A 14,327-nucleotide genomic window follows, 5' to 3' on the forward strand; every position below is an offset into this window, starting at 1 on the left:
AATGTCCTAGAGAGATCAGGTTTTTTTTTGTGTACTCCAATCAACAGCCCCTAAAACCAAAAAAGAGGAATGGAGTCATTAGCACTTATGGTTTGTAAATGGCACCCAGAATTATGTTGCACGAATCACAATTTCACATCATTCTGGGTTCATTCGCGTGAAAACAAGGTCCATTCAGGCTGAAACATTACAGGAAGGTAGAATCTATTGAGTTGTAAGTGATCTGAACGTTTCATGATGATAGCACTTTCCTAAGGGGGTCAAACCATGTCCCAAAGGTCACCGGATCTGGTGTCACTTTAAAGAAGTAGTCCAGTTACACATTTGTGGGCTTATAACTTGGCTTCTGAATGTCCTAGAGAGGTCAGGTTTGTTTTACTGTACTCCAATCAACAGCCCCTACAACCACAAAAAGGAATGGAGTCATTAGCACTTATGGTTTGTAAATGGCACCCAGAATTATGTTGCACGAAGCACAATTTCACATCATTCTGGGTCCATTTGTGTGAAAACAAGGTCCAATCAGGCTGAAACACTACAAGAAGGTAGAATCTATTGAGTTGTAAGTGATTTGAACGTTTCAAGATGATCGCTCATTCCTATATGGGGTAAAACCATGTCCCAAAGGTCACCGGGCCTGGTGTCACTTTAAAGAAGTAGTCCAGTTACACCTTTGTGGGCTTATAACTTGGCTTCTGAATGTCCTAGAGAGGTTAGGTTTGTTTTAGTGTTCTCCAATCAACAGCCCCTACAACCACAAAAAGGAATGGAGTCATTAGCACTTATGGTTTGTAAATGGCACCCAGAATTATGTTGCACGAAGCACAATTTCACATCATTCTGGGTTCATTTGTGTGAAAACAAGGTCCAATCAGGCTGAAACGTTACAGGAAGGTAGAATCTATTGAGTTGTAAGTGATCTGAACGTTTCATGATGATAGCACTTTCCTAAAGGGGTCAAACCATGTCCCAAAGGTCACCGGATCTGGTGTCAATTTAAAGAAGTTGTCCAGTTACACATTTGTGGGCTCATAACTTGGCTTCTGAATGTCCTAGAGAGATCAGGTTTGTTTTAATGTACTCCGACCAACAGCCCCTACAACCACAAAAAGGAATGGAGTCATTAGCACTTATGGTTTGTAAATGGCACCCAGAATTATGTTGCACGAAGCACAATTTCACATCATTCTGGGTTCATTTGTGTGAAAACAAGGTCCAATCAGGCTGAAACGTTACAAGAAGGTAGAATCTATTGAGTTGTAAGTGATCTGAACGTTTCATGATGATCACACATTCCTATAGCGGGTCAAGCCATGTCACAAAGGTCACCGGGCCTGGTGTCACTTTAAAGAAGTAGTCCAGTTACACCTTTGAGGGCTTATAACTTGGCTTCTGAATGTCCTAGATTGATCAGGTTTGTTTTAGTGTACTCCAATCAACCGCCCCTACAACCTCAAAAAGGAATGGAGTCATTAGCACTTATGGTTTGTAAATGGCACCCAGAATTATGTTGCACGAATCACAATTTCACATCATTCTGGGTTCATTCGCGTGAAAACAAGGTCCATTCAGGCTGAAACATTACAGGAAGGTAGAATCTATTGAGTTGTAAGTGATCTGAACGTTTCATGATGATAGCACTTTCCTAAGGGGGTCAAACCATGTCCCAAAGGTCACCGGATCTGGTGTCACTTTAAAGAAGTAGTCCAGTTACACATTTGTGGGCTTATAACTTGGCTTCTGAATGTCCTAGAGAGGTCAGGTTTGTTTTACTGTACTCCAATCAACAGCCCCTACAACCACAAAAAGGAATGGAGTCATTAGCACTTATGGTTTGTAAAGGGCACCCAGAATTATGTTGCACGAAGCATAATTTCACATCATTCTGGGTCCATTTGTGTGAAAACAAGGTCCAATCAGGCTGAAACGTTACAGGAAGGTAGAATCTATTGAGTTGTAAGTGATCTGAACATTTCATGATGATAGCACTTTCCTAAGGGGGTCAAACCATGTCCCAAAGGTCACCGGATCTGGTGTCACTTTAAAGAAGTAGTCCAGTTACACATTTGTGGGCTTATAACTTTGCTTCTGAATGTCCTAGAGAGGTCAGGTTTGTTTAGTGTACTCCAATCAACAGCCCCTACAACCACAAAAAGGAATGGAGTCATTAGCACTTATGGTTTGTAAATGGCACCCAGAATTATTTTGCACGAAGCACAATTTCACATCATTCTGGGTCCATTTGTGTGAAAACAAGGTCCAATCAGGCTGAAACGCTACAAGAAGGTAGAATCTATTGAGTTGTAAGTGATCTGAACGTTTCAAGATGATCGCTCATTCCTATAGGGGGTAAAACCATGTCCCAAAGGTCACCGGGCCTGGTGTCACTTTAAAGAAGTAGTCCAGTTACACCTTTGTGGGCTTATAACTTGGCTTCTGAATGTCCTAGAGAGGTTAGGTTTGTTTTAGTGTTCTCCAATCAACAGCCCCTACAACCACAAAAAGGAATGGAGTAATTAGCACTTATGGTTTGTAAATGGCACCCAGAATTATGTTGCACGAAGCACAATTTCACATCATTCTGGGTTCATTTGTGTGAAAACAAGGTCCAATCAGGCTGAAACGTTACAGGAAGGTAGAATCTATTGAGTTGTAAGTGATCTGAATGTTTCATGATGATAGCACTTTCCTAAGGGGGTCAAACCATGTCCCAAAGGTCACCGGATCTGGTGTCAATTTAAAGTAGTAGTCCAGTTACACATTTGTGGGCTTATAACTTGACTTCTGAATGTCCTAGAGAGATCAGGTTTGTTTTAATGTACTCCAATCAACAGCCCCTACAACCACAAAAAGGAATGGAGTCATTAGCACTTATGGTTTGTAAAGGGCACCCAGAATTATGTTGCACGAAGCATAATTTCACATCATTCTGGGTCCATTTGTGTGAAAACAAGGTCCAATCAGGCTGAAACGTTACAAGAAGGTAGAATCTATTGAGTTGTAAGTGATCTGAACGTTTCAAGATGATCGCACATTCCTATAGGGGGTAAAACCATGTCCCAAAGGTCACCGGGCCTGGTGTCACTTTAAAGAAGTTGTCCAGTTACACCTTTGTGGGCTTATAACTGGGCTTCTGAATGTCCTAGAGAGGTCAGGTTTGTTTTAGTGTACTCCAATCAACAGCCCCTACAACCACAAAAAGGAATGGAGTCATTAGCACTTATGTTTGTAAATGGCACCCAGAATTATGTTGCACGAAGCACAATTTCACATCATTCTGGGTCCATTTGTGTGAAAACAAGGTCCAATAAGGCTGAAACATTACAAGAAGGTAGAATCTATTGAGTTGTAAGTGATCTGAACGTTTCAAGATGATCGCTCATTCCTATAGGGGGTAAAACCATGTCCCAAAGGTCAACGTGCCTGGTGTCACTTTAAAGAAGTAGTCCAGTTACACCTTTGTGGGCTTATAACTTGGCTTCTGAATGTCCTAGAGAGATCAGGTTTGTTTTAGTGTACTCCAATCAACAGCCCCTAAAACCAAAAAAAGGAATGGAGTCATTAGCACTTATGGTTTGTAAATGGCACCCAGAATTATGTTGCACGAATCACAATTTCACATCATTCTGGGTTCATTCGCGTGAAAACAAGGTCCATTCAGGCTGAAACTTTACAGGAAGGTAGAATCTATTGAGTTGTAAGTGATCTGAACGTTTCATGATGATAGCACTTTCCTAAGGGGGTCAAACCATGTCCCAAAGGTCACCGGATCTGGTGTCACTTTAAAGAAGTAGTCCAGTTACACATTTGTGGGCTTATAACTTGGCTTCTGAATGTCCTAGAGAGGTCAGGTTTGTTTTACTGTACTCCAATCAACAGCCCCTACAACCACAAAAAGGAATGGAGTCATTAGCACTTATGGTTTGTAAATGGCACCCAGAATTATGTTGCACGAAGCACAATTTCACATCATTCTGGGTCCATTTGTGTGAAAACAAGGTCCAATCAGGCTGAAACACTACAAGAAGGTAGAATCTATTGAGTTGTAAGTGATTTGAACATTTCAAGATGATCGCTCATTCCTATATGGGGTAAAACCATGTCCCAAAGGTCACCGGGCCTGGTGTCACTTTAAAGAAGTAGTCCAGTTACACCTTTGTGGGCTTATAACTTGGCTTCTGAATGTCCTAGAGAGGTTAGGTTTGTTTTAGTGTTCTCCAATCAACAGCCCCTACAACCACAAAAAGGAATGGAGTCATTAGCACTTATGGTTTGTAAATGGCACCCAGAATTATGTTGCACGAAGCACAATTTCACATCATTCTGGGTTCATTTGTGTGAAAACAAGGTCCAATCAGGCTGAAACGTTACAGGAAGGTAGAATCTATTGAGTTGTAAGTGATCTGAACGTTTCATGATGATAGCACTTTCCTAAAGGGGTCAAACCATGTCCCAAAGGTCACAGGATCTGGTGTCAATTTAAAGAAGTTGTCCAGTTACACATTTGTGGGCTCATAACTTGGCTTCTGAATGTCCTAGAGAGATCAGGTTTGTTTTAATGTACTCCGACCAACAGCCCCTACAACCACAAAAAGGAATGGAGTCATTAGCACTTATGGTTTGTAAATGGCACCCAGAATTATGTTGCACGAAGCACAATTTCACATCATTCTGGGTTCATTTGTGTGAAAACAAGGTCCAATCAGGCTGAAACGTTACAAGAAGGTAGAATCTATTGAGTTGTAAGTGATCTGAACGTTTCATGATGATCGCACATTCCTATAGCGGGTCAAGCCATGTCACAAAGGTCACCGGGCCTGGTGTCACTTTAAAGAAGTAGTCCAGTTACACCTTTGAGGGCTTATAACTTGGCTTCTGAATGTCCTAGATTGATCAGGTTTGTTTTAGTGTACTCCAATCAACTGCCCCTACAACCTCAAAAAGGAATGGAGTCATTAGCACTCATGGTTTGTAAATGGCACCCAGAATTATGTTGCACGAATCACAATTTCACATCATTCTGTGTTCATTCGCGTGAAAACAAGGTCCATTCAGGCTGAAACATTACAGGAAGGTAGAATCTATTGAGTTGTAAGTGATCTGAACGTTTCATGATGATAGCACTTTCCTAAGGGGGTCAAACCATGTCCCAAAGGTCACCGGATCTGGTGTCACTTTAAAGAAGTAGTCCAGTTACACATTTGTGGGCTTATAACTTGGCTTCTGAATGTCCTAGAGAGGTCAGGTTTGTTTTACTGTACTCCAATCAACAGCCCCTACAACCACAAAAAGGAATGGAGTCATTAGCACTTATGGTTTGTAAAGGGCACCCAGAATTATGTTGCACGAAGCATAATTTCACATCATTCTGGGTCCATTTGTGTGAAAACAAGGTCCAATCAGGCTGAAACGTTACAAGAAGGTAGAATCTATTGAGTTGTAAGTGATCTGAACGTTTCAAGATGATCGCACATTCCTATAGGGGGTCAAACCATGTCCCAAAGGTCACCGGATCTGGTGTCACTTTAAAGAAGTAGTCCTGTTACACATTTGTGGGCTTATAACTGGGCTTCTGAATGTCCTAGAGAGGTCAGGTTTGTTTTACTGTACTCCAATCAACAGCCCCTACAACCACAAAAAGGAATGGAGTCATTAGCACTTATGGTTTGTAAATGGCACCCAGAATTATGTTGCACGAAGCACAATTTCACATCATTCTGGGTCCATTTGTGTGAAAACAAGGTCCAATCAGGCTGAAACACTACAAGAAGGTAGAATCTATTGAGTTGTAAGTGATTTGAACATTTCAAGATGATCGCTCATTCCTATATGGGGTAAAACCATGTCCCAAAGGTCACCGGGCCTGGTGTCACTTTAAAGAAGTAGTCCAGTTACACCTTTGTGGGCTTATAACTTGGCTTCTGAATGTCCTAGAGAGGTTAGGTTTGTTTTAGTGTTCTCCAATCAACAGCCCCTACAACCACAAAAAGGAATGGAGTCATTAGCACTTATGGTTTGTAAATGGCACCCAGAATTATGTTGCACGAAGCACAATTTCACATCATTCTGGGTTCATTTGTGTGAAAACAAGGTCCAATCAGGCTGAAACGTTACAGGAAGGTAGAATCTATTGAGTTGTAAGTGATCTGAACGTTTCATGATGATAGCACTTTCCTAAAGGGGTCAAACCATGTCCCAAAGGTCACAGGATCTGGTGTCAATTTAAAGAAGTTGTCCAGTTACACATTTGTGGGCTCATAACTTGGCTTCTGAATGTCCTAGAGAGATCAGGTTTGTTTTAATGTACTCCGACCAACAGCCCCTACAACCACAAAAAGGAATGGAGTCATTAGCACTTATGGTTTGTAAATGGCACCCAGAATTATGTTGCACGAAGCACAATTTCACATCATTCTGGGTTCATTTGTGTGAAAACAAGGTCCAATCAGGCTGAAACGTTACAAGAAGGTAGAATCTATTGAGTTGTAAGTGATCTGAACGTTTCATGATGATCGCACATTCCTATAGCGGGTCAAGCCATGTCACAAAGGTCACCGGGCCTGGTGTCACTTTAAAGAAGTAGTCCAGTTACACCTTTGAGGGCTTATAACTTGGCTTCTGAATGTCCTAGATTGATCAGGTTTGTTTTAGTGTACTCCAATCAACCGCCCCTACAACCTCAAAAAGGAATGGAGTCATTAGCACTCATGGTTTGTAAATGGCACCCAGAATTATGTTGCACGAATCACAATTTCACATCATTCTGTGTTCATTCGCGTGAAAACAAGGTCCATTCAGGCTGAAACATTACAGGAAGGTAGAATCTATTGAGTTGTAAGTGATCTGAACGTTTCATGATGATAGCACTTTCCTAAGGGGGTCAAACCATGTCCCAAAGGTCACCGGATCTGGTGTCACTTTAAAGAAGTAGTCCAGTTACACATTTGTGGGCTTATAACTTGGCTTCTGAATGTCCTAGAGAGGTCAGGTTTGTTTTACTGTACTCCAATCAACAGCCCCTACAACCACAAAAAGGAATGGAGTCATTAGCACTTATGGTTTGTAAAGGGCACCCAGAATTATGTTGCACGAAGCATAATTTCACATCATTCTGGGTCCATTTGTGTGAAAACAAGGTCCAATCAGGCTGAAACGTTACAAGAAGGTAGAATCTATTGAGTTGTAAGTGATCTGAACGTTTCAAGATGATCGCACATTCCTATAGGGGGTAAAACCATGTCCCAAAGGTCACCGGGCCTGGTGTCACTTTAAAGAAGTTGTCCAGTTACACCTTTGTGGGCTTATAACTGGGCTTCTGAATGTCCTAGAGAGGTCAGGTTTGTTTTAGTGTACTCCAATCAACAGCCCCTACAACCACAAAAAGGAATGGAGTCATTAGCACTTATGTTTGTAAATGGCACCCAGAATTATGTTGCACGAAGCACAATTTCACATCATTCTGGGTCCATTTGTGTGAAAACAAGGTCCAATAAGGCTGAAACATTACAAGAAGGTAGAATCTATTGAGTTGTAAGTGATCTGAACGTTTCAAGATGATCGCTCATTCCTATAGGGGGTAAAACCATGTCCCAAAGGTCACCGTGCCTGGTGTCACTTTAAAGAAGTAGTGCAGTTACACCTTTGTGGGCTTATAACTTGGCTTCTGAATGTCCTAGAGAGATCAGGTTTGTTTTAGTGTACTCCAATCAACAGCCCCTAAAACCAAAAAAAGGAATGGAGTCATTAGCACTTATGGTTTGTAAATGGCACCCAGAATTATGTTGCACGAATCACAATTTCACATCATTCTGGGTTCATTCGCGTGAAAACAAGGTCCATTCAGGCTGAAACATTACAGGAAGGTAGAATCTATTGAGTTGTAAGTGATCTGAACGTTTCATGATGATAGCACTTTCCTAAGGGGGTCAAACCATGTCCCAAAGGTCACCGGATCTGGTGTCACTTTAAAGAAGTAGTCCTGTTACACATTTGTGGGCTTATAACTTGGCTTCTGAATGTCCTAGAGAGGTCAGGTTTGTTTTACTGTACTCCAATCAACAGCCCCTACAACCACAAAAAGGAATGGAGTCATTAGCACTTATGGTTTGTAAATGGCACCCAGAATTATGTTGCACGAAGCACAATTTCACATCATTCTGGGTCCATTTGTGTGAAAACAAGGTCCAATCAGGCTGAAACACTACAAGAAGGTAGAATCTATTGAGTTGTAAGTGATTTGAACGTTTCAAGATGATCGCTCATTCCTATATGGGGTAAAACCATGTCCCAAAGGTCACCGGGCCTGGTGTCACTTTAAAGAAGTAGTCCAGTTACACCTTTGTGGGCTTATAACTTGGCTTCTGAATGTCCTAGAGAGGTTAGGTTTGTTTTAGTGTTCTCCAATCAACAGCCCCTACAACCACAAAAAGGAATGGAGTCATTAGCACTTATGGTTTGTAAATGGCACCCAGAATTATGTTGCACGAAGCACAATTTCACATCATTCTGGGTTCATTTGTGTGAAAACAAGGTCCAATCAGGCTGAAACGTTACAGGAAGGTAGAATCTATTGAGTTGTAAGTGATCTGAACGTTTCATGATGATAGCACTTTCCTAAAGGGGTCAAACCATGTCCCAAAGGTCACCGGATCTGGTGTCAATTTAAAGAAGTTGTCCAGTTACACATTTGTGGGCTCATAACTTGGCTTCTGAATGTCCTAGAGAGATCAGGTTTGTTTTAATGTACTCCGACCAACAGCCCCTACAACCACAAAAAGGAATGGAGTCATTAGCACTTATGGTTTGTAAATGGCACCCAGAATTATGTTGCACGAAGCACAATTTCACATCATTCTGGGTTCATTTGTGTGAAAACAAGGTCCAATCAGGCTGAAACGTTACAAGAAGGTAGAATCTATTGAGTTGTAAGTGATCTGAACGTTTCATGATGATCACACATTCCTATAGCGGGTCAAGCCATGTCACAAAGGTCACCGGGCCTGGTGTCACTTTAAAGAAGTAGTCCAGTTACACCTTTGAGGGCTTATAACTTGGCTTCTGAATGTCCTAGATTGATCAGGTTTGTTTTAGTGTACTCCAATCAACCGCCCCTACAACCTCAAAAAGGAATGGAGTCATTAGCACTTATGGTTTTTAAATGGCACCCAGAATTATGTTGCACGAAGCACAATTTCACATCATTCTGGGTCCATTTGTGTGAAAACAAGGTCCAATCAGGCTAAAACGTTACAGGAAGGTAGAATCTATTGAGTTGTAAGTGATCTGAACATTTCAAGATGATCGCACATTCCTATAGGGGGTCAAAACATGTCCCAAAGGTCACCGGATCTGGTGTCAATTTAAAGAAGTAGTACATTTACACCTTTGTGGGCTTATAACTTGGCTTCTGAATGTCCTAGAGAGATCAGGTTTGTTTTAATGTACTCCAATCAACAGCCCCTACAACCACAAAAAGGAATGGAGTCATTAGCACTTATGGTTTGTAAATGGCACCCAGAATTATGTTGCACGAAGCACAATTTCACATCATTCTGGGTCCATTTGTGTGAAAACAAGGTCCAATCAGGCTGAAACGCTACAAGAAGGTAGAATCTATTGAGTTGTAAGTGATCTGAATGTTTCAAGATGATCGCACTTTCCTAAGGGGGTCAAACAATGTCCCGAAGGTTACCGGATCTGGTGTCAATTTAAAGAAGTAGTCCAGTTACACATTTGTGGGCTTATAACTTGGCTTCTGAATGTCCTAGAGAGATCAGGTTTGTTTTAGTATACTCCAATCAACAGCCCCTACAACCACAAAAAGGAATGGAGTCATTAGCACTTATGGTTTTTAAATGGCACCCAGAATTATGTTGCACGAAGCACAATTTCACATCATTCTGGGTCCATTTGTGTGAAAACAAGGTCCAATAAGGCTGAAACATTACAAGAAGGTAGAATCTATTGAGTTGTAAGTGATCTGAACGTTTCAAGATGATCGCACATTCCTATAGGGGGTAAAACCATGTCCCAAAGGTCACCGGGCCTGGTGTCACTTTAAAGAAGTAGTCCAGTTACACCTTTGTGGGCTTATAATTTGGCTTCTGAATATCCTAGAGAGGTCAGGTTTGTTTTAGAGTACTCCAATTAACAGCCCCCGTTACCACTAAAAGGAATGGAGTCATTAGCACTTATGGTTTATAAATGGCACCCAGAATTATGTTGCACGAAGCACAATTTCACATCATTCTGGGTTCATTTGTGTGAAAACAAGGTCCAATCAGGCTGAAACGTTACAAGAAGGTAGAATCTATTGAGTTGTAAGTGATCTCAACATTTCATGATGATCGCACATTCCTATAGGGGGTAAAACCATGTCCCAAAGGTCACCGGGCCTGGTGTCACTTTAAAGAAGTAGTCCAGTTACACATTTGTGGGCTTATAACTTGGCTTCTGAATGTCCTAGAGAGATCAGGTTTGTTTTAGAGTACTCCAATTAACAGCCCCCGTTACCACTAAAAGGAATGGAGTCATTAGCACTGATGGTTTTTAAATGGCACCCAGAATTATATTGCACGAAGCACAATTTCACATCATTCTGGGTTCATTTGTGTGAAAACAAGGTCCAATCAGGCTGAAACGTTACAAGAAGGTAGAATCTATTGAGTTGTAAGTGATCTGAACGTTTCATGATGATCACACATTCCTATAGGGGGTAAAACCATGTCCCAAAGGTCACCGGGCCTGTTGTCACTTTAAAGAAGTATTCCAGTTACACATTTGTGGGCTTATAACTTGGCTTCTGAATGTCCTGGAGAGATCAGGTTTGTTTTAATGTACTCCAATCAACAGCCCCTACAACCACAAAAAGGAATGGAGTCATTAGCACTTATGGTTTTTAAATGGCACCCAGAATTATGTTGCACGAAGCACAATTTCACATCATTCTGGGTCCATTTGTGTGAAAACAAGGTCCAATCAGGCTGAAACGTTACAAGAAGGTAGAATCTATTGACTTGAAAGTGATCTGAACGTTTCAAGATGATCGCACTTTCCTAAGGGGGTCAAACCATGTCCCAAAGGTCACCGGATCTAGTGTCAATTTAAAGAAGTAGTCCAGTTACACATTTGTGGGCTTATAACTTGGCTTCTGAATATCCTAGAGAGATCAGGTTTGTTTTAATGTACTCCAACCAACAGCCCCTACAACCACAAAAAGGAATGGAGTCATTAGCACTCATGGTTTGTAAATGGCACCCAGAATTATGTTGCACGAAGCACAATTTCACATCATTCTGGGTCCATTTGTGTGAAAACAAGGTCCAATCAGGCTGAAACATTACAAGAAGGTAGAATCTATTGAGTTGTAAGTGATCTGAACGTTTCAAGATGATCGCACATTCCTATAGGGGGTAAAACCATGTCCCAAAGGTCACCGGATCTGGTGTCAATTTAAAGAAGTAGTCCAGTTACACATTTGTGGGCTTATAACTTGGCTTCTGAATGTCCTAGAGAGATAAGGTTTGTTTTAGTGTACTCCAATCAACAGCCCCTACAACCACAAAAAGGAATGGAGTCATTAGCACTTATGGTTTGTAAATGGCACCCAGAATTATGTTGCACGAAGCACAATTTCACATCATTCTGGGTCCATTTGTGTGAAAACAAGGTCCAATCAGGCTGAAACGTTACAAGAAGGTAGTATCTATTGAGTTGTAATTGATCTGAACGTTTCATGATGATCGCACATTCCTATAGGGGGTCAAACCATGTCCCAAAGGTCACCGGGCCTGGTGTCACTTTAAAGAAGTAGTCCAGTTACACCTTTGTGGGCTTATAACTTGGCTTCTAAATGTCCTAGAGAGGTTAGGTTTGTTTTAGTGTACTCCAATCAACAGCCCCTACAACCACAAAAAGGAATGGAGTCATTAGCACTTATGGTTTGTAAATGGCACCCAGAATTATGTTGCACGAAGCACAATTTCACATCATTCTGGGTCCATTTGTGTGAAAACAAGGTCCATTCAGGCTGAAACGTTACAGGAAGGTAGAATCTATTGAATTGTAAGTGATCTGAACGTTTCATGATGATAACACATTCCTATAGGGGCTCAAACCATGTCCCAAAGGTCACCGGATCTGGTGTCAATTTAAAGAAGTAGTCCAGTTACACATTTGTGGGCTTATAACTTGGCTTCTGAATGTCCTAGAGAGATCAGGTTTGTTTTAGTATACTCCAATCAACAGTCACTACAACCACAAAAAGGAATGGAGTCATTAGCACTTATGGTTTGTAAATGGCACCCAGAATTATGTTGCACGAAGCAGCTTTTCACATCATTCTGGGTCCATTTGTGTGAAAACAAGGTCCAATCAGGCTGAAACGTTACAAGAAGGTAGAATCTATTGAGTTGTAAGTGATCTGAACGTTTCAAGATGATCGCACATTCCTATAGGGGGTCAAACCATGTCCCAAAGGTCACCGGGCCTGGTGTCACTTTAAAGAAGTAGTCCAGTTACACCTTTGTGGGCTTATAACTTGGCTTCTGAATATCCTAGACAGGTCAGGTTTGTTTTAGAGTACTCCAATTAACAGCCCCCATTACCCCAAAAAGGAATGGAGTCATTAGCACTTATGGTTTTTAAATGGCACCCAGAATTATGTTGCACAAAGCACAATTTCACATCATTCTGGGTCCATTTGTGTGAAAACAAGGTCCAATCAGGCTTAAACGTTACAGGATGGTAGAATCTATTGAGTTGTAAGTGATCTGAACGTTTCATGATGATCGCACATTCCTATAGGGGGTCAAACCATGTCCCAAAGGTCACCGGGCCTGGTGTCACTTAAAAGAAGTAGTCCAGTTACACCTTTGTGGGCTTATAACGTTTCTTCTTAATGTCCTAGAGAGGTCAGGTTTGTTTTAGATACTACAATTAACATCCCCTACAACCCCAAAAAGGAATGGAGTCTTTAGCACTTATGGTTTTTAAATGGCACCCAGAATTATGTTGCACAAAGCACAATTTCACATCATTCCGGGTCCATTTCACAGAAAAAAGCTTCAATCAGGCTGAAATGTCACAGAAAAGTAGAATCTATTGAGTTGTAAATGATTCCTGTGTTTCATGATGATAGCAGATTCCTAAGGGCGTCAAATATGGTCATAAAGGTCACCGGATCACTTGTTCCTTGAAGGCGGGGTTCCAAAAACACATTTGGGGGCTTATAACTTAGCTTCTGAATGTCTCAGAGAGGTCAGGTTTGTCTTAGCGTACTCCAATCAACAGCCCTTATTACCCCAAAAAGGAATGGAGTCATTAGCACTTATGGTTTGTAAATGGCACCCAGAATTATGTTGCACGAAGCACAATTTCACATCATTCTGGGTTCATTTGTGTGAAAACAAGGTCCAATCAGGCTGAAACGTTACAGGAAGGTAGAATCTATTGAGTTGTAAGTGATCTGAACGTTTCATGATGATAGCACTTTCCTAAGGGGGTCAAATCATGTCCCAAAGGTCACCGGATCTGGTGTCAATTTAAAGAAGTAGTCCAGTTACCCAAAACGAAGACGTCCTGCTCACCAAAAAAGCAGCTGTTGGTCTTATAACTTGGCTTCTGAATGTCCTAGAGAGGTCAGGTCTGTTTTAAAATACTCCAATTAACAGCCCCTACTACCAGAAAAAGGACTTAAGTCAATAGCACTTATGGGTTTTAAATGGGACCCAGAACTATGTTGCACCAAGCACAATTTCACATTATTATGGGTCCAGTTCACTGAAAAAAGCTTCAATCAGGCTGAAACACCACAGGAAAGTAGAATCTTTTTAGTTATAAGTGATTCCAACGTTTCATGATGATAGCTCATTGCTAAGATGGTCAAATGGTGTCACAAAGGTCATCGGATCACTTGTTCTTTAAAGGGGTGGATCGTATCACACATTTGTGGGCTTATAACTTTTCTTCTGAATGCCCTAGAGAGATCAGGTCTGTTTTAAAATACTCCAATTAACAGCCCCTACTACCAGAAAAAGGAATCAAGTCAATAGCACTTATGGGGTTTAAATGGGACCCAGACCCCAGACCTATGTTGCACCAAGCACAATTTCACATTATTATGGGTCCAGTTCTCTGAAAAAAGCTTCAATCAGGCTGAAACACCAGAGAAAGGTAGAATCTATTGAGTTGTAAGTGATCTGAACTTTTCATGATGATATCACCTTCCTAAGGGGGTCAAACCATGGCCCAAAGGTCACCGAGCATGGTGTCACCTAAAGAAAAATGTCCGGATACACCTTTGGAGGCTCATAACTTGGCTTATGAAT

This window comes from Nothobranchius furzeri, chromosome 2, assembly GCF_043380555.1.
Source record: "Nothobranchius furzeri strain GRZ-AD chromosome 2, NfurGRZ-RIMD1, whole genome shotgun sequence".
Lineage (NCBI taxonomy): Eukaryota > Metazoa > Chordata > Actinopteri > Cyprinodontiformes > Nothobranchiidae > Nothobranchius > Nothobranchius furzeri.